This window comes from Carassius carassius, chromosome 19 (genome assembly GCF_963082965.1).
Source record: "Carassius carassius chromosome 19, fCarCar2.1, whole genome shotgun sequence".
Lineage (NCBI taxonomy): Eukaryota > Metazoa > Chordata > Actinopteri > Cypriniformes > Cyprinidae > Carassius > Carassius carassius.
The window spans coordinates 4,394,805-4,417,893 of record NC_081773.1 but is presented as its reverse complement, the minus strand read 5'-3'; the positions used below and the strand labels follow the sequence as shown (position 1 = coordinate 4,417,893).

The window sequence follows — 23,089 nt, the reverse complement described above, 5'->3', positions numbered from 1 at the left end:
AATCTGTCTGGCAAAGCTGCGCGACGCACTGCAGCGCAGGGAGAATGTCGCCTATTGTAGCGAAGCGCAGATTAATGTCAACATGTAACATTAGTCATAACTTTTGTTTTAGACAATATGCTGCACTTTAAACCATGGGGGAACTTAAATAAAATGACAAATATGAATATAAATTAGCACATCTATTATTTTTCTATTTTGAGTTTTATTCACAGAGCACTTTATGCAAATTTCGGAAATCATAGGTTGTTTTCCCACTAGCATGGGACTAATGGTTCGTCAGAGTGCTTGTTCCAGTGATTGAATTTAGTGAAATGTGAATTCGACGTCATGATTTGAATGTAAACTCATTTGAGTTATAAGAACATATCAAAACCCTGAAATAACACTTCGAACAATAAACCATAGATCAGTGTCAGAAATTAACTTTCCCATAAGGGGCACCTGATTTTCTTTTTTTTTTTTCTTCTTTTTTTACATTTTACATTTTACCTTTTGTATGTCATATTTAATGTTAAATTTTTACATAAAAAACATTAGAATAATATGACAATAGGCCGTTACCAATTAAATCATTATTCAGAGATGATACTTTTATAGATGTATTTACAGTTTAATGCTGATCAGACAGCTGTATGTGCATTTACATAGCAATTACATTTATATTTATATTTAACATAACATTTAATATAACAATTATATTATATTATATTATATTATATTATATTATATTATATTATATTATATTATATTATATTATATTATATTATATTATATTATATTATATTATATTATATTATTATGGTATAGTGTATAATTCTACTTTACATAATAATAATAATATTAATAATAATAATAATAATAATAAATAGAGAGAGAGAGAGAGAGAAATGTGATTTTCAGCTGTTTTTCTTGCATGTCAGCAAGTTATTGACAGAACCTCCCCCCACCCCCCAAGCATATTTCCTACATTACTTATTTTATTTTTTATTTTTTCAATCATTTAATTTAATGTATTTTTATTTTTTCCTGCACTTTTTAATTATTTAATAATAATAATGAAAAAAAAAACATTGTAAGAAGAAAGATTTATGCGGTCACTTGCAGGGCAATCAGCAGATTAGAAATTAAACTTTATTCAAATGCAATGTGATTATAAGGATTTGATTGTACTTCATTGTACATTTTTTACTCGTTTTTGCGGTTGTTTTAAATGAATTCATAAATGAAAAAATTTAAAAAGGCAGAAAAAATTAAAATACACATAATGTAGGAAATATACTTCTAAATTATACATTGATAATCTATAAATGACTTGCTGACTTGCACGAAAACCAGCAACCTATTGGACCCCAAAATAATGTATCTCTCTCTCTCTCTCTCTCTCTCTCTCTCTCTCTCTCTCGGTTATATAATAATAATAATAATAATTATTATTATTATTGTTATTATTATGTAAAGTATAATCTTATTCGTATAATGCAATATAATATAATAAAAATATTATATTGTATCCGCGTTGTCTGGAACACAGCATAAGGTAAACATTTGGGATAACAACCAATGGTTTCTGAAATTTGCATAAAGTGCTTTATGAATAAAACTCAAAATAGAAAAGTAATAAATAATAGATGTGCTAATTTCTATTCATATCTGTCATTTTATTTAAGTTCCCTCATAGTTCAAAATGCAGTATATTGTCTAAAACAAAAGTTATAACTAGATGTTCACATAAACTGAAAGCGGTCTGCACTTCGCTACAAGAGGCGCACAGCTTTGCCCGACAGATTTTGATAAACGTGGATACTATAATAAAGCAGCCGTGTGCCAAAGGACCAAAAGACTCTGCCTCTGTATGTGTCAAGCTATCCTTTGATCTGGCTGTTTGATGAAGAGATAGAGATAAAATGTAGTAGAAATAAATCTCTTATTATGTTTTTAGGACTATCATTATGTTGTAATGTTTGGTTGACCAATCAGCAGAGGGGGGCGTTTCAAGGGAAGAGAAAAGAATAATAAAATACATAGAATCAGTTCACAGTTTTATGAAAAGCTATGAAATCCTTAAAATTAAGTGATGATAAACTTAATCGGTAACACTTTAGAATAATGGTCCATTAGTTAATGTTAGCTAACTACTTTAGTTAACATGATCTAAGCCAGAACAACACTTCTACAGGATTTATTAATCTTTGATGTTAATTTCCACATTTACTAATGCATTATTTAAATCAAAAGTTGCATTTATATGTCTATGGTAATGGATGGACGCACAATGCGTGATGCGCGTGGTGGGAGTGGCTGCGCTGTATATTAATTATGTATTATTATTATTTAGCTCTCAAATCACGAACTGCCGTGAGACTGGGACACGCTAATTGAATGTGAAAAACAAATCGTACAATATAGTAGCTCGAATAGTGGAAGCATAGTTACAGTTTAAAATTTAATATTTAAACAATTTCATATTTTTTTTCTTATTTAATTACATATATGAAATTATGTTATTAAGTTATTTGTGTCATAATATTTAAGACTACAGTATAATGCACACGTGCACATTGCCTCTTGTACATCCCTGGGTATATTTAAGACTACAGTATAATGCACATTCCCTCTTTTACATTCCTGGGTATCTTAATATTTAAGACTACAGTGTATTTTCATGCACATTATTACTATATTTAATTCTACAGTATACAACTTTTTTTAATTTTATTCTTATATTTTTATTGTTTAGTTTTATTTCATTCTTTCATAGCCATATTTATGTTTATTTTAATCTGTGTTGTATTCTTTAATAATTGCACTTCCCATGGAGCGGACCTGACTCACATTTCACTGCTGGTTATATATGCTCTATATAATTGTGTATGTGATGAATAAAAATTTTGAATCTTGAATAGTAATTGGCGGCCCACCTGCAATACCATCGCGGACCACAGGTTGAAAACCACTGCAGTACACATTACAGATTATTTTGTTTTATTTTGAACTAAAATGTAGGCTACAAGGAAAAAAAACGTATGGGAAAAAAACACATTTACAAATTCTACACAATCTACATATTAGTTTATTTAAAAATAGGCCTACATTTTGACTAAAGACGTGATTTTTTTTTTTTTTTTTTGCCTGACTGAACTTGTGAAAGGACATTTTAGGTAAGTTACTAAAAAAGATAACCATTTACTCCCCTAATTTCTACATAGAATCCGGCCGATAGTAGAACCTCGGATTCAGGAGGAACAGTGTGGTTTTTCGTCCAGGCCGTGGAACACTGGACCAGCTCTATACCCTCTACGGGGTGCTGGAGGGTTCATGGGAGTTTGCCCAACCAGTCCACATGTGCTTTGTGGATTTGGAGAAGGCATTCGACTGTGTCCCTCGCGGCGGCCTGTGGAGGGTGCTCCGGGAGTATGGGGTCCGGGGCCCTTTGCTAAGGGCTATCCGGTCCCTGTACGACCGGAGCAGGAGCTTGGTTCGTATTGCCAGCAGTAAGTCAGACTTGTTCACGGTGCGTGTTGGACTCCGGCAGGGCTGCCCTTTGTCGCCGGTTCTGTTCATGATTTTTATGGACAGAATTTCTAGGCGCAGCCAGGGGCCGGAGGGGGTCAGGTTTGGTGACAACACGATTTCGTCTCTGCTCTTTGCGGATGATGTTGTCGTGTTGGCTTCATCAAGCCAGGACCTTCAGCATGCACTGGGACGGTTTGCAGCCGAGTGTGAAGCGGCTGGGATGAGAATCAGCACCTCCAAATACGAGGCCATGGTCCTCAGTCCTCAGTCGGAAAAGGGTGGCTTGCCCACTTCAGGTTGGTGGAGAGTTCCTGCCTCAAGTGGAGGAGTTTAAGTATCTTGGGGTCTTGTTCACGAGTGAGGGAAGGATGGAACGGGAGATTGACAGACGGATCGGTGCAGCTTCTGCAGTAATGCGGTCGATGTACCGGTCTGTCGTGGTGAAGAAAGAGCTGAGCCGCAAGGCGAAGCTCTTGATTTACCGGTCAATCTACGTTCCTACTCTCACCTATGGTCATGAGCTTTGGGTCATGACCGAAAGGACAAGATCCCGGATACAGGCGGCCGAAATGAGCTTTCTCCGCAGGGTGGCTGGGCGATCCCTTAGAGATAGGGTGAGAAGCTCAGTCACCCGGGAGGAGCTCAGAGTAGAGCCGCTGCTCCTCCACATCGAGAGGGGTCAGCTGAGGTGGCTCGGGCATCTGTTCCGGATGCCTCCTGGACGCCTTCCCGGGAAGGTGTTCCGGGCGCGTCCCACTGGGAGGAGACCCCGGGGAAGACCTAGGACACGCTGGAGAGACTATGTCTCCCGGCTGGCCTGGGAACGCCTCGGTGTCCCCCCAGAAGAGCTGGAGGAAGTGTCTAGGGAGAGGGAAGTCTGGGGTTCTCTGCTTAGACTGCTGCCCCCGCGACCCGGCCCCGGATAAGCGGAAGAAGATGGATGGCTACAAAATGTACAAATGCAATCATACAAACCACTGAATTTTAAAGCAGTAATACACTACATTTTAGCTAACATGATTTATGCTAGTCTTACCTGCAAATGCTTCTTTAGGTTGGATGTCGAATCCTTCGATGAATAAAGTGTTTTCGTTGCTGGAAGGCACAGTTTGCACTGTAAAACCATGTTGTTTGCATTTTCTTCTTTGAAGACACAATAGCGGAATTTCCATGAAATGAACGGGTTTTTGCAGTTTCACACAGGCCTACTCATTTTGCGGTGAGTATTTTTCCCAGGCCTATGTTAACAGGTGTAGAAGTTCTTAACTTTTGGAAACTGAAGTGCCTCAAATATCTTGCACTCAGTATGTATCATTGTTTTGAATTTTGAACAAACTGTATTGTTGCAAGTAAAATGAAATCCTGTATAAAAGATTTCAACATTGTATTCATGCTTACAGATAAGAACCCTGTGAGAATGAGGGCTCATTTGTTGCCCAACCTTGGCCAGCAGTATACAACCTGCCTGTCTTTCCCCCTGAACTGCAAGCAGCTTTGCAGAGGAAGGATCCCGGCTTTAAGAAGAAGGACAAGTCTCACATCCGTGCATTACTGATTCAAGTGTTGTTTGACAGCATCACTAAGCACACCTGGTACTGTATTGTATTTCATTGTATTTTATAAAAGTTAAATGTATTTTATATTAAAGGGTTAGTTCACCCAAAAATGAAAATTCTGTCAGTAATTACTCACCCTCATGTTGTTCCAAACCCGTAAGACCTTCGTTCATCTTCGGAACACAAATTAAGATATTTGTTCTTATATTTTTTATGATATATTTCACCACTTAGGCTCACTATTGGCCGACACTGGTCATGTGTGTGATGCGTATGACCTACAACCATAGCAACCCAGGCTCATTGGAAATACGTGAATCTGCCTACATTTTTGCAAAACCCAAAAAACGTACCTCCATACACGTTTGCCTGCATTTTTCGGGTGAAACGTCCACTAGAGGCGCTAAGTGGTATACGTTTTTCTCCGTTCCAGATGCGTGTTTATTAAAGGTTATAAAGGCCACAATATCAGTAAATAATGTTCAGTCGTCTCAGTATACACACATTTTAATATCAAATAATTAATTCCAAGCTTTTGAGGAGCCAAGGATGCGTGTCTGAGGATAAACATCCGATGACCATCAGCCATCAAGGTGGATCGGCTCGCACTTCCCCGAGGTAAGTTACGTTGTTTACTGAAGGAGTAGGGCATTGCCTCGCAAACGGAACAATGAATTATAAAAATGCATGTGTATATTTTAGTTTTCTGTGTTTATTAAACGGCAGGGATTCGCACGCACATGACCGTGTTGGCATACGTACCAAACCGCACAAAACTAGTTGGCAAACTATTCTTGAACGGTGAGCAATTATTAATTTGTAGCCTTGTAGTCTCTGGTGTCTCGCTACCGAGTATGAGTTGATTGTAAGCCGAATAGCCTATATAATAAGACAACGAAAGCATAAAGCATTAGTTTTGCCTGAACGTAACCACATTACCTTTCAGTCAGGTGGTTTTGTTATGTACTCGGTGAAACGTACAGTAAGTTTACTAGTGGACACCCACTTCACTTGACTCTGATAAATAAATATTATTGATCCCATAATCTCAATTGATCTCTGTTCTTTTGTTTTCAGTAAGCTTGCTTCTCTGCAATTTTTAACATAACGACATGCAAATAGAGGGCGTACTGCTCAAATGTAACTGATCTCTATACAGCATAACGTTATTATTTTTATGTGTTCTTTTGTTATATATCAGTGAATATAATCAAATGTAAACGTGGTACAATGGACCCTTTTCACAGACTGAATTTATTTATTTATTTATTTTTAAGTTTATGTACATTTATAATACTACACTTTGTGTTATATTACCTTTGCATCAAATTGCCACCAAAAAAAAAAAAAAAAACTACTTAACGCTGCTGTGAGGGTGTTTATAGCGATTATGGGTGTGACGTAAAATTGACATCTTTCTCTCTTCTGACTGCCGTTATTAATCTCGGTGAATTAATAAAATGTTACTTTTTTGAATTTGTGAAAAAACAGTGCAGATTTTTTCTTTTGGTATTTGAGCAAATGTGAAGACAACAAATATATTTAATGTAGTCTCTCGTTCACCGCTATAAAACTATGACGACTTCCGCTTCTGAATCTGAGAAACCGGGAAATGTAAAAAGGGTCAACATTGAGTGTAATAATGGCTACCAAGGATTTGTCTGATACAACTGCAGAAGACATGGAAAAGGAATTGGAACTTGACATGGATGAAATGATGGCTGATTTGCAAGAGATGCAGGAAGTAAATTGTCTCTCAAACGGTTTAAGAACAATGATACTGTTCGTATTGTAGCATTTTTTCTGGTTGCATACTAACTTTAGTTATTTTTATCATTATGGCTAGGAGGAGACGGCTCTTAAATCACGACCTAAAAAGAAAAAGAAAGCCGTTCCAAAGATCAGATGGAAAAAAAGAGACAAAAAAGGTCTCTTGGCATATTCAAAAAGAGAAGCCAAACAAGGAAAAGGAGGCAAGTGATAATATGTTTATTTTCTCTTAATTGTCCTGTTCTCACAAAGAGGCTTATCACTATATTACACTGATGTACAGGTAAATCCAGAGCTTCAGTGGTCCATGCATTAACAAGCAACCAAAATCTGATTGATCCTGGTAAGCCAATTGTGTTCATTTAGTAGAGAGTTTAAAAAAAGAACATTACAAATATACACTTATGGTTTAACTGACCCATTTTTGTAATTTATTCTAGAAACTTCTAGTGCTGCTGAGTCTTCAATGTATGACTATGTTTCTTCAGATATAGGCATCAATGCACAGTGTGCTATTGGTAAGTTACAAAAGACCTCAATCTTGTTAAGAGTTTCCTTCTCATTAACTGTGTTTTGGTAAATTAAAATACAATTAGGCTAGATCATGAACATTTTTGTTTTCTTATATATGACTTTTGTCTTTCAAGACATACAGTTACAGCAGCTCCATGATGCTCTTATATCTGAGAAAAGTATGTCTGCATCTCACAACTGGACTATAAGACAAATGGTGTCGGAAAACCATTGGATGGAAGCAAGACAAACCCTCTTGGATTGTTCGCTTGCCTCAGACAGGGTAGATTGCCTGTCTTGTAATCATTGCAGAGTGAAGGCAGCGGTGATAAGGTGCAAGGACTGTTTGCCAAAACCACATTACTGCAACGACTGTGATGTGTCAACTCACAAACACCTTGCTTTGCATAACAGGGAGTGTTTTTTAGAAAATTTCTTTAAACCTATCCCTCCATCAAAATGTGTAAAAGACATCAATGGCCAACGCACATTATGTGAGCAAGGTAAGAAAAACTTATTTATGAATACACAAGTCTAGTCTAAGTCATTCGTTAGTAATGTTCTTTTTTTCTTTAGCATGTTTGTTACCCATACAAGAACCTCAAAATATGTGTGATTGTGTGCCTCAAAACATGTCTGTAAGTGCTGGCCGATTAGTACATCTCATCAACATAAATGGTATGTACTCCATAAAATCGAAATATTTATTCAGTCCAATTTTTTATTATTCAGGGTTGTCATTGATTGTAACTTATTTGGTTTGCATTGTAGGTCGCTATGACCTCTCTTTGCCTGTTTGGTGCTGCATTACATGCCACAAATCATGGACACCAGAGCTGCAGGACCTTATACAAAGTGATTACTGGCCAGGCTCTTGCATTTCAAACGGTGTATCAGGTTGACCTATTCAAATCTTTTGAGCAGTTCAAAGTCACTGCACCAGGCCTCTCAAGACAAGCATTTGTCAAGATGTTAGAGCAAAGGTCAAGAACATTTGGACGGGTACGTTTTTGTTTAAAAATTAAATCTAATTTGGTAATGAACTTATCCTTACCCCCAATTAATTAAATGTTTTCCTTTTTCCACTGCTAGAGCGATACTATTTGTGGCAAAACATTCCAAAAAGCATTTTTGGAATGGACCTATTGTCGTCATGAAAAAGAGAAGCTCAGTGGAATAGATCACTTCTTATGCCCTGCATGTGTCCCAGATGCAGTTGCAATGTCTGCAGATGGGAACCGTAAACTATACCGGTTTAACAAAGCCAGAGAGTAATAGCATAACCATTATATCAAAGGAATATATATATATATATATATATATATATATATATATATATATATATATATATATATATATATAGTGGATATTGGTCTTCTAATCCAATGTGTTGAACTGTAATTAATATAGAGTAGAGGAGCAGCCTTTCTTCAATGGAGTTTTCATTGCCAAGGATGAAGATGTGGCAACATTTGTTGATTTAATTAATCAAAAGACCAACCCAGTAAGCTTCCTTAATTTTATTAGTATTTTTGTTGTTTAACTCAAATATTACTCTTTACTGATATAGTTTATTATAACTGTCTTACAGGTACAAGGAAGAGGCACATGTGGAAAATCCACATGGGCTGCTGCTAGGGAGACCTCAAAGAAGTCCAGCAATAAATTGGATGAGGAAGGGTTGGAGGTGGCTGTTTGCAGACACAACATCTTGCTTAAAGGACTGAACATGCAGAGGGGTGAAATATTTGCTTATCCAATGTTTTTGCAAAAAGAAGTGGCCTCAAAAACAAACTGCAGATTCTTCTGCACTGACATTATGTGTCGATATTGGCCCTACTTGCAAAAAGTTGCACATGCAGTTCCATGTCTGCAGCCGTTAACATAGATGAAGCCTTTTCTTTCTGTTATGCACGCAAAGGGACACTCTAACAGCTGTGAGGTAAATTTCTGTTTTAAATTACATAAATGAAAAAATCCCACACATTATCAGTACTTGCACACGCATCAAAATAGCTTTATTAACAATGTTTCGGTCCCAAGACCTTCATTAGACATGTAAGTACCTTTTTGGTTTTTGACCTTTTTTTTGGTCTATTCTCCTACACATCTATCTATTACCTGCTGATGAGGGTAATTGTTGATTGATTGTTCAACGGTACATCAAGGTACTACACCTTTAACATGGTGTTGTTTTAAACCATACATTTACTATACAATTTTTTTTAATCAATTAAGTGTATAATCTCACCTATGTTTGAGACCGTGCAAAAGATGAAGGAAGCCAAAGAAGATATCGAGGCTGTTACGGCAAGCTTGACCAGGTCTAAAGAAGAGCTGCAGCAATGGGTGTGCGATGTTAGGCAGTGGGCAACTCAAGGTGCATGCTTAATTTTTGCTTTCCATAGTTTTATTCGTAACACTAGAATAGGGTGGCCATTTCCATAACCCCAAAAAGGAGGACACATTTTGATGGACACATTTTCAGAGTTGTGGAGTAGCATCTCATTTGTGCGAAAGTGGTGAAAATTCACTATTCCCGCATAACGAGTTTTTCCTTGATGAGCGCGTTAGACAGAGGCTGCCAGGTGCATGAGAGTTGATCTACGATGTACACCTATGTGTAGCAGAAGAGGCAAAAAGTGTTTTTTATATATATAAATTCGTGCTATTTTGTCCATTCTGGATTAAATGAGGTCTGACGTTTCGGCATGTTAACGTTATGATATGACGTAGCCAGCACGTGGACTCGTGGAGGCTTGTTTACTTTTTTAACCAGTGATATATCAGATATTTATTTGACACCGCTTTCAGCCAATTATTTGTTTGACCAGAGATCTTACGGCATTAGACGCTATGCTGCTGCGTCCCAATAAAGATTCTAGAGTGGGTTTTTTTTCCAAAAAGGAGGACAAATGAGTGTCCGGCTTGAGGCTGCGCCAGACAGGGGGCTTAAAATCCGGACTGTCCGGCCAAAATCCGGACGTATGGCCACCCTACACTAGAATAGTGTTCCATCATTGATGAATAACTACACAGGAATCAATCAGTAACAATTTTTTTTCATACCTCCCAGAGGTATGAAACTACTTTAACAAAAAAAAGTACTTATTGAGTAGCTAATAGTGAACTTATTCGTTAATCAGAGTTTCTTGTTGGGTAGTAGCAGTTACTTGAATGTTAATAGTATGTTACTCATTTGTTCCTGTGTAGTTATTCATCAATGATGGAACACTATTCTAAAGTGTTACCTTTTTATTATAAATGAAATATCTTAAAAGACTGTTCTTGCTTAGTTAAATAAATTAGTAATTATCTTTTAAATGTCCGGATTCAGCAGTCTGATATGCTATTTTAAACAGTTCCCGATGGCAATAGAACCGATGATCCAGTGGGTTTGCAGCATCTGATTGAAGGGCTGTATTTAGGCATTCAGCAGAAAAAGAGAGATTTGTATCGCACTACAGGTAAATAAAATGCTTTATATATCTGTTGTTTCTTATTTAGATGATCATAATATTAAAGGGCCTACTATAATCACTAGCTCTTGTCAATTTTTCCTTTGTTGTATATATGACCCAGATCGCAACAAGCAGCGGCACAAAGTCCGACGACGGATTGTCGAAGAGAAGAAGAAGTTGTCTGACGCAATATCCCAGTACAATTCTCTTCCAACAAGCACCAAAACCTTGAATTCCGCTGATGACTTGCTTGCTGCAGAAGCCCCTATCTGGCCATGGGAAATGGGTATGACCTTAATTTTTTATGTAAACTATTTATTTAATTGATAAACTTGCAAAAACATTTTTTTTTTTTTTTTTTTTTTTTTTTTTGGGCTTGTTGCATACCAAGCTTATTTTCTATTTCAGTTGATGATGCTTCACTGGCCATGAAGAAAAAGGTCTTTGACAAGCTGATGCAGGTAGAAAGACTTGAGGAAGAAGAGGCTATACTTGTTTAGGAGATGAAAAGACACTGGAATCACATCTGCAGAACTGTCAAAAATGTAAAAGATCAGATTGATGCATTGTCAGATGGCCTAGCTATGAAGAGTAAGTATTTTTGTTTTGTCAAAGTCATTGATTATTCAATTTGAATACTTGTGTTTCTCTTTGAGGTTTAATAAAGAATTTTGACAGGCATGGCTAATTTAGTGTATTGATTTTCATTGCTAGGTTCCCTTTTAAATACTTGGGATTTCCTATATTATTTAAAATGGCTCACAATTTAAGCTGGATCATTATTGTAAAAGTATGGTTCTGTTTTTTTTTTCTTCTTTTTTATATATAGCCTATCCATCAGGACTGTCAGAGCATGCATATTGTGGCTTGCTCTGTCTTCTTCGAAGGCAGCTGCATGAATTGAAGGCAGAAAAAGAAAGGGTGAAAGAAGCATACCACCAAATAGTCACTGGATGGGATAGTGTGGCTGTCCTTGAAGAGGATGACGGTGGTGACTATTATGAAAGCCTGTCTACAGATTCATATGATTCAGCTGACGAAGACATGTAAATGTTTCTACATTTCTGATCTTCCAGTGGTCTCTAGTGTAAAGTATTTTTACTGTTTTACTTTTTTTTTATTTTTATCTGCATTACAATGTACAACACTGTAGATTGCACTACTGAAATAAACAAACACTCTACTGTATGTATTAAAAAGTTAAAGAAATGTTTGACTCGCTCTTTTTGTGTAATAGGCATAAACACTCAAATGTAAAAGGGTGTAGTTTTGTTTTGATGTTTGAACCATTTAGCCGAGTCCTGTGGCATGAGCTTTATTCATTTATACAGTTTTCCTAACTTGAGCTTGGCCTTATGAAAAAGTAGCATCGTTCTTGTAATTGTTTATTTATAGCATTTGTTACAATACGCATGGAATTACAGGTAAGACCATTGATGGCTCCTCCATGCTAAGGCCAATGTTAACTTTTTTCTTTTTTATCTCTAGCATTTGTTTTGAAAAATGGCAACCTACACATTTAGAAGCTATACATCATGCAACAGTTGTAATATAAATCTTTAATGAAAAATCTATTCCATTTACTGAATATCTTTTATAGTCAAAGTTTGCTACAATAAATACAATAGAACGTGATGAATTCTAGTAAAGGTGGTCATGAGTAACCCATCTCTTCACAAATTAAGCCCCTGCAAATGTAAATACATTTTTAAACATTAACTTTTGAGAAATGTAGTATGAGGCTTTAGAATGGCTCTACATTATGCCTATGCCCTTCAGCCAAAAATATATACACTAGCCTAAAAATGAAAGCAGGCTTCTTGTACTATGCTTAAAGGAATAGTTTGCCCTGTCATTTACTCACTTTCAAGTTTTTCCAAACCTGTATGAGTTTTTTTCTTCTGTTAAGCATTTAGCAATCACCATCTCACACCTGCATGTGCATAGGAGAAATTACCAAAAATATAGAAAAAAAAGGGGAATCCTGCACACTATCGATGCTTGCAAAAGAGTATAAAAATGTATTAATAGCAACGTTTCTGTCTCATGACCTTCATTGGGCTTATACAGGTATATAACTTGTGTCTCCAATTGACCTATGCTGGATGTCTTTGGACTGTGGGAGAAAGAGAAGCCGGAGAAACCCCAAACAGATACAGGGAGAACATGCAAAGTCCCCACAGAAGGGCATCCTGACGGGATTCCAAACGGGGACCTTTAGCCGTGACGCATCAATGCTTATCAATAAAATAAACAATAATAATGTAAAATAAATGCAGAAAAGTATCCATATGAAGTGTCTTGGCTTTTATGTCAGTTTTCTTTCACAAAATATTTTCCTGCACTATTGAATTTATAAGATACCCAGTAGAAATGTAGCTCCTTTTTATGGTGTAACAATATGCATATCAGAATATCAACACCTTAGCACCTGTATTATTTCCTTTTCATATTACAACCTCTTATGCTCTTTAAATGACATACTTCCCTCAGCTGGCACAGAAGTGTTGACAATATGGTTCTGGGTGTGTTATCCTGACCTTGTGTTATGGAATGTTAAAGGAGAAAACAGGGTTAGGGTTAAGGTTAGGGTTTGTAATGGACAAACCTTGTGGCCATGACCTTGTGGCCTGAGTGGCACAAAACCAGGGACACTATGATCTGCTTTTGCAAATATTTTGGTGACTGAGAACCTTTTGGGTAACACCATGGGGAGTCATTCTTATGTTCCCAGGGTCCATGTTACCCACATTTATAAAGCACCTAAGGAACACATGATAAAGAGTTATGGTAACATGGGATTAAGCCTGGGACATAGGATCCTGGGAACATACATGTATTCCCCATCCTGGGAAGTCTACAGGCTCTTCTTTGGAAAGTCAACTTTATTTTAATTTAGTCATGTGCATATATGAGAGAATTAAATTATATTTATGCTGTATGGTCATTTGCCATATTATATTAAACTATTATCAGCATATGATGTTACAAACAGAATACACACACAACACTATGCCAAAGAAATGGTGAGACATAATACATACAGCCCCATACACATCAAACTGGGCAGGGATACAAAAAAAAAAAAAAAATTATGGACACACAGAATATGGTGGCTCTGTGCGTAGCACTGTCGCCTCAACGCAAGAAGGTTTGAGTCACGTCTGAGCCAGGAGTCCTTTCTGTGTGTAGTTTGCATGTTCTCCCTGTGTCAGCGTGGGTTTCCTCCGGGTGCTCCGGACTTACAGTCCAAAGACATGCAGGTTAGGTGGACTGGATATGCCAAATTGTTGTATGAATGAATGAGCCATTTATATGGCGCTTTCATATGTACTGCTGTACACACAAAGCGCTTTACACATCAAATCAGGGGTCTCTCCTCAACCACCACCAGTAGGTGTAGGTCGAGTAGGTGTGTGCACTTGTAGGTGTGTGAGTGTGAATGTGTCCTAGCACTCTCAGTGCTCAGGAAGGGCATCTGGGGTAAAACCTGTGCCAAATCAAATGTGTGTGTGAAGCAGACCCTGCAAATGAGCGGGAATATGGATGGATGGGCATACTAAATACCATATAGTGTCAGCAGGATGATGTGCAGATAATGCACACTCTGTAAATAGTATAGCGATTTTAGTGTATAATACACATACAGTTACATTACATTACAGTTTATAAAGTGTGTGTATCATACCTGAGTGGCGTGCTGGTATTGAAAATTATGACTAAGCAAATTATGCATGTGGATTACTGAGCAATATGATTGAAAGTAAGCAAACAGAGATATGAGAACTGTCTTATTAACTATCACAAAATGCATAAAAGCAAGCTTTTTATATTTTGTTTTATTTTTGTATCTAATTTACCCAAAATCACTGCTAACTATAAATTAGATTAAAAAATACTTGAAAAGTCAGAATAAACATTCAAAATTTGCATTTATTTTTGCTCATATAATGACAGCAATATGATTTCCACTTGAAACTGCTAAAAAAAGCCATTATAATTTGACTAACAATAATAATATAAATAATTAGGAAAATAAAAGAAAATATGTGGTTGACAACACCAAACTTTAGCAACTTTTTCAAATTCTTAAAAACTATTTAAATCCCAACAAAAGTAGATGGCTCCCAAGAGTCTTTCCACTTGATTCCACTATAACAGAAAAAAGAAGACAAAAAAAATATTTAGGTCATGTAACTTTTATAAAGCTGATTTAGGCACAAACTATAATCATTTAAAATGTATTGAATGATGGCAGAATATTGATTTCACAATTCAAGTACGTACCATGATGTGCAGGAAGCCCATCTAACAAGGACTTCTATGTTCCCCTGTGGTACAAATGGAAAAAAAAATTAAGTGTACATTAGAGAGCAAGTAATTTTCACAAAAATCGAATGTATATAATGTATAATGTATCGAATGTGGAGGATGACACTGTTTTCTGCAGAGCTGCTATATAGCTGAATTGAACACATTTCATTATTGATGATTTCTAAAATAGAATTGAACCAATACTGATCTGACTTCAGCTGAACAATTACACAATTTTATTTTTAGAGCTGCTTTACAGCAGAATTAAACTCTTTTTTTTGCAAAATCAAATAATTATTTTCCTGTTGATCACTTTACAGCTGCGTTGAACAATCTGTATTGTATACAGCACTATAAAAATAAAGATGACTTGAATTTAATCAGTGGAATTAAAGTCTTTTCCTATGCATGAAAATAACATACATAAATGACAGACTACTTTAGCACATTTAACAGGACATTAAATGTTGAGTTAATGCGATTTATAGACTTTTATGTAGTGCAGTGGTTCTCAAACCTGTCCTGGAGTAGCCCCAGCCCTGCACATTTTGTATGTCTCCTTCATCTATCACACCTGATTCAACTCATGAGCTCATTAGTGGAGACTGCAAGACCTGAAATGGGTGTGTCAGATATAGGGAGACATACAAAATGTGCAGGGCTGGGGGTACTCCAGGACAGGTTTGAGAACCAATGATGTAGTGTATAAAACTGGCAAAACTGAGTATTCAGAATGATTTGTTAAGAAGTGTTTTCACTTACTTCTTTCATTCTCTTTTTTAATATTTTCTGGTATGGGAAGCTGTTGTTCTCCAGCCGTTCCAAGCATTCAGTACATTTGTCTGTGTTTAAAAGAAAAAAAAAGAGAAAATTGTCAATCTCCTTGATAAATCTAAAAGAACAGCCTCAACCATCTCATTACGCTTTTCCACCAAGGCAGTGCTGGTGCTGGTTCGGGTTGGGAGCCAGAGCCTAGTTTCAAATCAGTTCTTTGTCTTTCGACACCCAAAGCACCAGCTCTGAACCAGGAAAAGTGGTTCGTAAGTAGCACCAAAACATTGCTGGCCTAGAAGTAAGAACCGCTTGCGTCAGGGGCTGGGTTACCGTGACCAACAAGACGAACAGAAACTTGTGACCGCCATTTTTAAAATAGCAGCTAATCAAGCTAATAGCAGCTCGATTGTAATCTCCTTCTTTACAAATTACTTGGTGAGTGAATAAAGGCTTTAGTCAGAGAGCAGTCAAGAGAACAGAGCCAAAGCTAAGGCATATCTGAAGCAACTATTGGTAACACTTTACCATAAGGTTCATTTATAAAACATTACTTAATGTATTAACTAACATGAACTAACCATGAGCAATAGTTAATTAGTTATACATTAGTTATTAATTATACATTAGTTAATATAAATACACTGCTGTTAATTGTTTGTACATGTTAGTTCACAGTGCATTAACTAATGCTAACAATATTTTAATAAAGTATTAGTAAATGTTGAAATTAACATTAATAAATGTTGTATAAGTTCAGTTCATTATTAGTTCATGCTAACTAATGTTAACTAATGAACCCTAATGTAAAGTGTTACTAAGGGTTTAAATTTTTTTCATAATTATTATGCAAGTTGATTTTCTTATCATATTTTTCTGAAGCACATTTTACCAATTCCAAACCACATCAATCTTAATAACTAATATTAATTTTGTATTTAATCATTTATAAGTGATATATAATTGTTCACGAAGTGGCTGGAAGTGAAAAACGCCTTTCAGAATCTGGCAGTACATTTTGGAAGATCATTTTTAGTCCATCTCTGCAAGACGGACCTTTAAGGTAGGAGATGGATTAAAAATGAACTCCCAAAACTTACTGCCAGATTCTGAAAGATGAATTCTTTAAACAGTGGTACAAGAGGATGTGATGCTGGTCCTTCAAGAGTCACTCTCAACCTGTCTGTCTATAAAGCCTATAAAATATCAGTCTTCATGTATTTTACTACACTTCAGCTTGTGATTCTTATTAAGTGGGTGTCATTTTTTAGGATTCTTTACCTAACCTAAGTCTCTGAGGACCTGAAACCTGGCACTTCTGGAGACTCCAGGTAGGTTGCAGTTCTGGAAAATGGTGGAGACTAAAGGGTTCCTGGTGGTTTCACACTTAATTCTTAATTATTTTGCCATTAACATGTCTTTTCTTGTCTGACCCTGCTGACCCAATGAGTATTTCACTGTCAAATGATCATGCCTTAACTGCAATTTCTAGTATTGCATCCTTCTCATGGCCATTTAATAAATTTTGACTTTTCAGTCTGAGTTAAATCTCTTTTTTGGCTCATTTTATCTGTAAAAGAAAACATGCCTAATAATTATGCATTATGAATATAAGGTGTTTTTCACTTCCAGTCTTCATGAACAATTATATATCACTTATAAATAATTAAATACAAAAATAATAGATTAATTAAGATTGATGTGGTTTGGAATTGGTAAAATGTGCTTGGGAAAAAAATATGATCAGAAAATCAACTTGCATAATAATTATGCACGCACTGTACATGTCAACTAAAATCCTTTGATGTAGTCTCTTTGCCTTAGATGTACTTCACCTTTATGCATGTTGTCTTCTTTCCTTTTTTTTGTTGGCTCTATGAATGAAAGATTATACAGGTATTGTTAAAACAATATAGAAAATGTCACATTATTTTCTAATTGTTTAAAAGCTTTGTGCATCATTTTACCTTTTTGTTCTTTTGATGGTACTTGATGGTTTTGACTCGTGGAACTTGAGTATGGAGGTCTTTGACTGTGCGGAGCTGCAGGGGTCAGGCTGCGGTGCAGCAGCGGGGCTGCAGGGGTCAGGCTGCGGTGCAGCAGCGGAGCTGCAGGGGTCAGGCTGCGGTGCAGCAGCGGGGCTGCAGGGGTCAGGCTGCGGTGCAGCAGCGGAGCTGCAGGGGTCAGGCTGCGGTGCAGCAGCGGGGCTGCAGGGGTCAGGCTGCGGTGCAGCAGCAGAGCTGCAGGGGTCAGGCTGCGGTGCAGCAGCGGGGCTGCAGGGGTCAGGCTGCGGTGCAGCAGCGGGGCTGCAGGGGTCAGGCTGCGGTGCAGCAGCGGGGCTGCAGGGGTCAGGCTGCGGTGCAGCAGCGGGGCTGCAGGGGTCAGGCTGCGGTGCAGCAGCGGGGCTGCAGGGGTCAGGCTGCGGTGCAGCAGCGGAGCTGCAGGGGTCAGGCTGCGGTGCAGCAGCGGGGCTGCAGGGGTCAGGCTGCGGTGCAGCAGCGGGGCTGCAGGGGTCAGGCTGCGGTGCAACAGCGGGGCTGCAGGGGTCAGGCTGCGGTGCAGCAGCGGGGCTGCAGGGGTCAGGCTGCGGTGCAGCAGCGGAGCTGCAGGGGTCAGGCTGCGGTGCAGCAGCGGGGCTGCAGGGGTCAGGCTGCGGTGCAACAGCGGGGCTGCAGGGGTCAGGCTGCGGTGCAGCAGCGGGGCTGCAGGGGTCAGGCTGCGGTGCAGCAGCGGAGCTGCAGGGGTCAGGCTGCGGTGCAGCAGCGGGGCTGCAGGGGTCAGGCTGCGGTGCAGCAGCGGGGCTGCAGGGGTCAGGCTGCGGTGCAACAGCGGGGCTGCAGGGGTCAGGCTGCGGTGCAGCAGCGGGGCTGCAGGGGTCAGGCTGCGGTGCAACAGCGGGGCTGCAGGGGTCAGGCTGCGGTGCAGCAGCGGGGCTGCAGGGGTCAGGCTGCGGTGCAACAGCGGGGCTGCAGGGGTCAGGCTGCGGTGCAGCAGCGGGGCTGCAGGGGTCAGGCTGCGGTGCAACAGCGGGGCTGCAGGGGTCAGGCTGCGGTGCAGCAGCGGAGCTGCAGGGGTCAGGCTGCGGTGCAGCAACGGGGCTGCAGGTCAATTCAATATCTGAGACAGTCCCCTTCTTCTTCTCTCTCTGAAAATGAACTTTAGGACAACAACAATGTTTTAAAATTATAGCAATAACAAAAATGTATACAGCAAGTATTATATCAGTCTTTATATTAAGAAATTATAACTGGATCCTTACACACAGACACACACTCTACAATAAATGGCTGTACGTATTATAAAGTTATTAAATGTAATGCAAGAAATAGGAAGAAAATACAAGAAAACAAACCTTTTAACACTGCTTCATAGACAGTCTTCAACCTCTGGAGGAGATCATCATCCAAAACATGGTCACCACCTAAAATGGCATCAGCCACAATTGTGTTTTCTGTGTTCTTCCCGAGAAGCAGTATGGGATGGAGGTCAAGGGCAGCCAACTTGTCAAGCTAAAGAAAAAAATGCAATTAACTAATTTATACCCAAAATTCAATAATAAATAAATTTGCTTGATTTGATTTGCTTGCATTGGGCATTATCCATGAAAAATAAGGAAGAACAAAAATTTTTGATGTAAACATTACATTCAAGGTGATTCTTTACAATGAAATTATTTCATGAATTATTTAAACAGAAATTCCCCCTCATTGTGTTTCATGAGTAAGGTCCACTGTCTTTATTACAAAATGTTACTTATAACATTTAACATGTTACTGACATGTAACATCTGACATTTTTAACATAATATATATATATATATATATATATATATATATATTAATATATAATATAAGTGGTCACTTATCATTACAAACCTGCAGTTAAACACTTACCAAACAATAACTGCTATTAACAACTACAGCCCTGTTGCAGTTTTTTTGAACAGAAGCAGCCCAATTAGATTTCATTAATTTAAATCTTTCTCTTTTTTCCTGCAGCTTTGCCTTGTATGGCTGGCAAGTCTTGAATGCAGGACAAGCTTTGAAGGCCACATTGATAATGGCCTTACAACTTGGGCATGTCTTTTTTGTGCTCCCGGGCATTCCTGAAAAGATAAAAAGAGCAAGATTAGCAATAGTATGTCTAGTGTATGTAAACAATTAAATAAATAAAAATTGCAATTTAAAAAGATTCTACATATGACAATTCTATTTTTATGTAATTACAATAAAATCATTAATATGAATATTCTGATCATCTGAATATGTTGTAATATTTATTTGATCGAAAAGGGTTTGTTTTAATGAAATAAAAACTAAAAATGGTAGGGGGTGCTTTTGCTAACCCAAAGCTGTCTGCAAGCATATAGATATACAATAAACTTATCTGTTATCTTTAATTTAGCCTATTTGATGTCACAAAGACATCATTATAACAATAAACATGTAGGCTACCTACCCAACTCTTTTTGAAAACCGTTGAATTTGTCACGGCTAAAAATAATTACACACGTGTAGATCGAAGACCCAATGTGAACGCATTAAAGCAACACTATGTAACTTTTGGCGCTCTAGCGGTTAATAAACAAAACTTTATGAGTCTTGCGGAAGAGCATTGTAGCCAGAGCTACTTTTCTCGGTTTATGTCTATGACGAGTCACACAGGTACTGTGTTATTCCGCAGCGGTGGCGACCCGACAGGTCTAAAATAGTCCCAATATAAACACTTATTATAGGTGTACCGTAATGAATCAGGATAAGACAAAACACGATTTGGAAAATGGATTTATGATGTACTCACTCATTATATAAGTTTTGTAAATTTTGAACACAAAAAAATTACTTAGTGTTGCTTTAGCATTATGTTATTACGTTATTATGCAACAATACTAAAAAGACGTTTTCCGACCCATTCAGTCTGAGCTGTGACGTCAAACACAGCAAACAGCACATAATTGCGATTTTTAATAAGCGTTATTATTTTAATAATTATAAACACAAATCTATATCAAACTATATAGATATATAGCTATATATAACTATCAAAAAAATTTGACAGTTGTCTTTTGTCTGGTTCAGCAGGTTACCTTAATGAAAAGCACTCGTTTTTCACATAGTTTTGTCCCACTCTTTAAGTTTTTTTGCTAAATTATATTTGGCAGAACTGGGAGAAATGGTGTAGAATGAGACCAAATTAAACTTTATTTTAATATGCCACTGCTTTTAATGGGCTAAAATTACCCATTTAATTTAATTTAATTTATTAAATGAATATATAATAGCTATTGCAATTTATGGTCTGTGTTGTAATAGCAAATATGACATACATTTCATAAATTTGCACCAATTGCAGAGAAGCAAGCTTACTGAAAATAAAAGAACAGAGATCAATTGAGATTATGGGATCAATAATATTTATTTATCAGAGTCAAGTGAAGTGGGTGTCCACTAGTAAACTTACTGTACGTTTCACCGAGTACATAACAAAACCACCTGACTGAAAGGTAATGTGGTTACGTTCAGGCAAAACTAATGCTTTATGCTTTCGTTGTCTTATTATATAGGCTATTCGGCTTACAATCAACTCATACTCGGTAGCGAGACACCAGAGACTACAAGGCTACAAATTAATAATTGCTCACCGTTCAAGAATAGTTTGCCAACTAGTTTTGTGCGGTTTGGTACGTATGCCAACACGGTCATGTGCGCGCGAATCCCTGCCGTTTAATAAACACAGAAAACTAAAATATACACATGCATTTTTATAATTCATTGTTCCGTTTGCGAGGCAATGCCCTACTCCTTCAGTAAACAAGGTAACTTACCTCGGGGAAGTGCGAGCCGATCCACCTTGATGGCTGATGGTCATCGGACGTTTATCCTCAGAGACGCATCCTTGGCACCTCAAAAGCTTGGAATTAATTATTTGATATTAAAATGTGTGTATACTGAGACGACTGAACATTATTTACTGATATTGTGGCCTTTATAACCTTTAATAAACACGCATCTGGAACGGAGAAAAACGTATACCACTTAGCGCCTCTAGTGGACGTTTCACCCGAAAAATGCAGGCAAACGTGTATGGAGGTACGTTTTTTGGGTTTTGCAAAAATGTAGGCAGATTCACGTATTTCCAATGAGCCTGGGTTGAACCATAGACTGTATAAAAACATGGACGTAGTGTCCGTGACGTCACCCGTAGTCTCCTGAAGTGTGTTTTTGAAGCCTAAAGTGTGTAGAGCGGGCCGTCGCCATCTTGGCAGTGCGTCACCGCGCGACTCTCCTGGACAATCAAAAATGGGCAAAAAGGCGGGAGCTAGTTGCTAAAGCCACACCCACCTAGCACGACGGCAGTGTCAGCAGCGGCAATCCACCTGTCACTCAAGTGGCTACGCCCTTAATTATGCAGAACTTTAAGTCTTAATATAATTTAAACGGATGAGTTATAAAAAAATTCACCCCCCTCACAGTTGTCATGAAGGGCAAAATTAGCTATTTAGACCAAAATCATTTTTTGAACCAGGCTGTAAACATGTTTTTTCCTGCTGTAAAGTTGGGCATTTTAACATGGGGAGTCTATGGGACTGACTCCCTTTTGCAGCCAGCCTCAAGCGGCCAGTCGATGAATTGCAGTTTTAGTCACTTCCTTATTGGCCTCACGAGAGAGAGCGGGAGGTTGGCGCTCGCCTACAACACTGGTGAGTGGTGAGAGGGTGAGTAATAACTGACAGAATTTTCATTTTGGGTGAACTAACCCTTTAAACTTGTTGGTTGTTGGGTACTGAAATAATACATTTGATTATATTTCTTAGGTACCCAAATCATAAAATGTATGGAGATTTTCTGGGGAGTTTGATCACCCGCTTTTCCTCTGGTTATGTATGAAAATATTGCAGTTCTTTTAATATTGTGAAAATATTAAGATCATTGCTCATTAAAAAAATCTAACACAGAAAAAAAAATTCAATTTAAAAATAAATTTTAAATGTGTCTACAGGATACCTTGTTGGAATGCCTTAGAAACAAATTTAAAAAAGAAAGCATTCCCTTGGTTAGCTCATCGATCGTCCTGCAAATGAAGAAGTATGGGATTAAAAGGAAGTGTGCTGGACAAACAGATTCTGAGGAACTTAGTCAACAACAAGAGGCAAGTTCAGTTCAATAAATTTGATGTCAAAGGCAGATT

The 23,089-nt window shown here is 37.8% G+C and overlaps 1 protein-coding gene and 1 long non-coding RNA gene across 2 annotated transcripts in view; both read left to right on the top strand.

Annotated features, from left to right (window-relative positions):
* Positions 1–23,089, top strand: part of LOC132094910 (acyl-CoA-binding protein-like) — a 339,735-nt gene that overhangs the window by 131,998 nt on the left and 184,648 nt on the right. The window lies entirely within an intron of this gene.
* On the top strand, positions 4,775–22,777 carry LOC132094648 (uncharacterized). Its single transcript, XR_009422366.1, has 3 exons — positions 4,775–4,820; positions 4,917–5,108; positions 22,716–22,777. It is a non-coding gene; the product is annotated as an uncharacterized LOC132094648 (long non-coding RNA).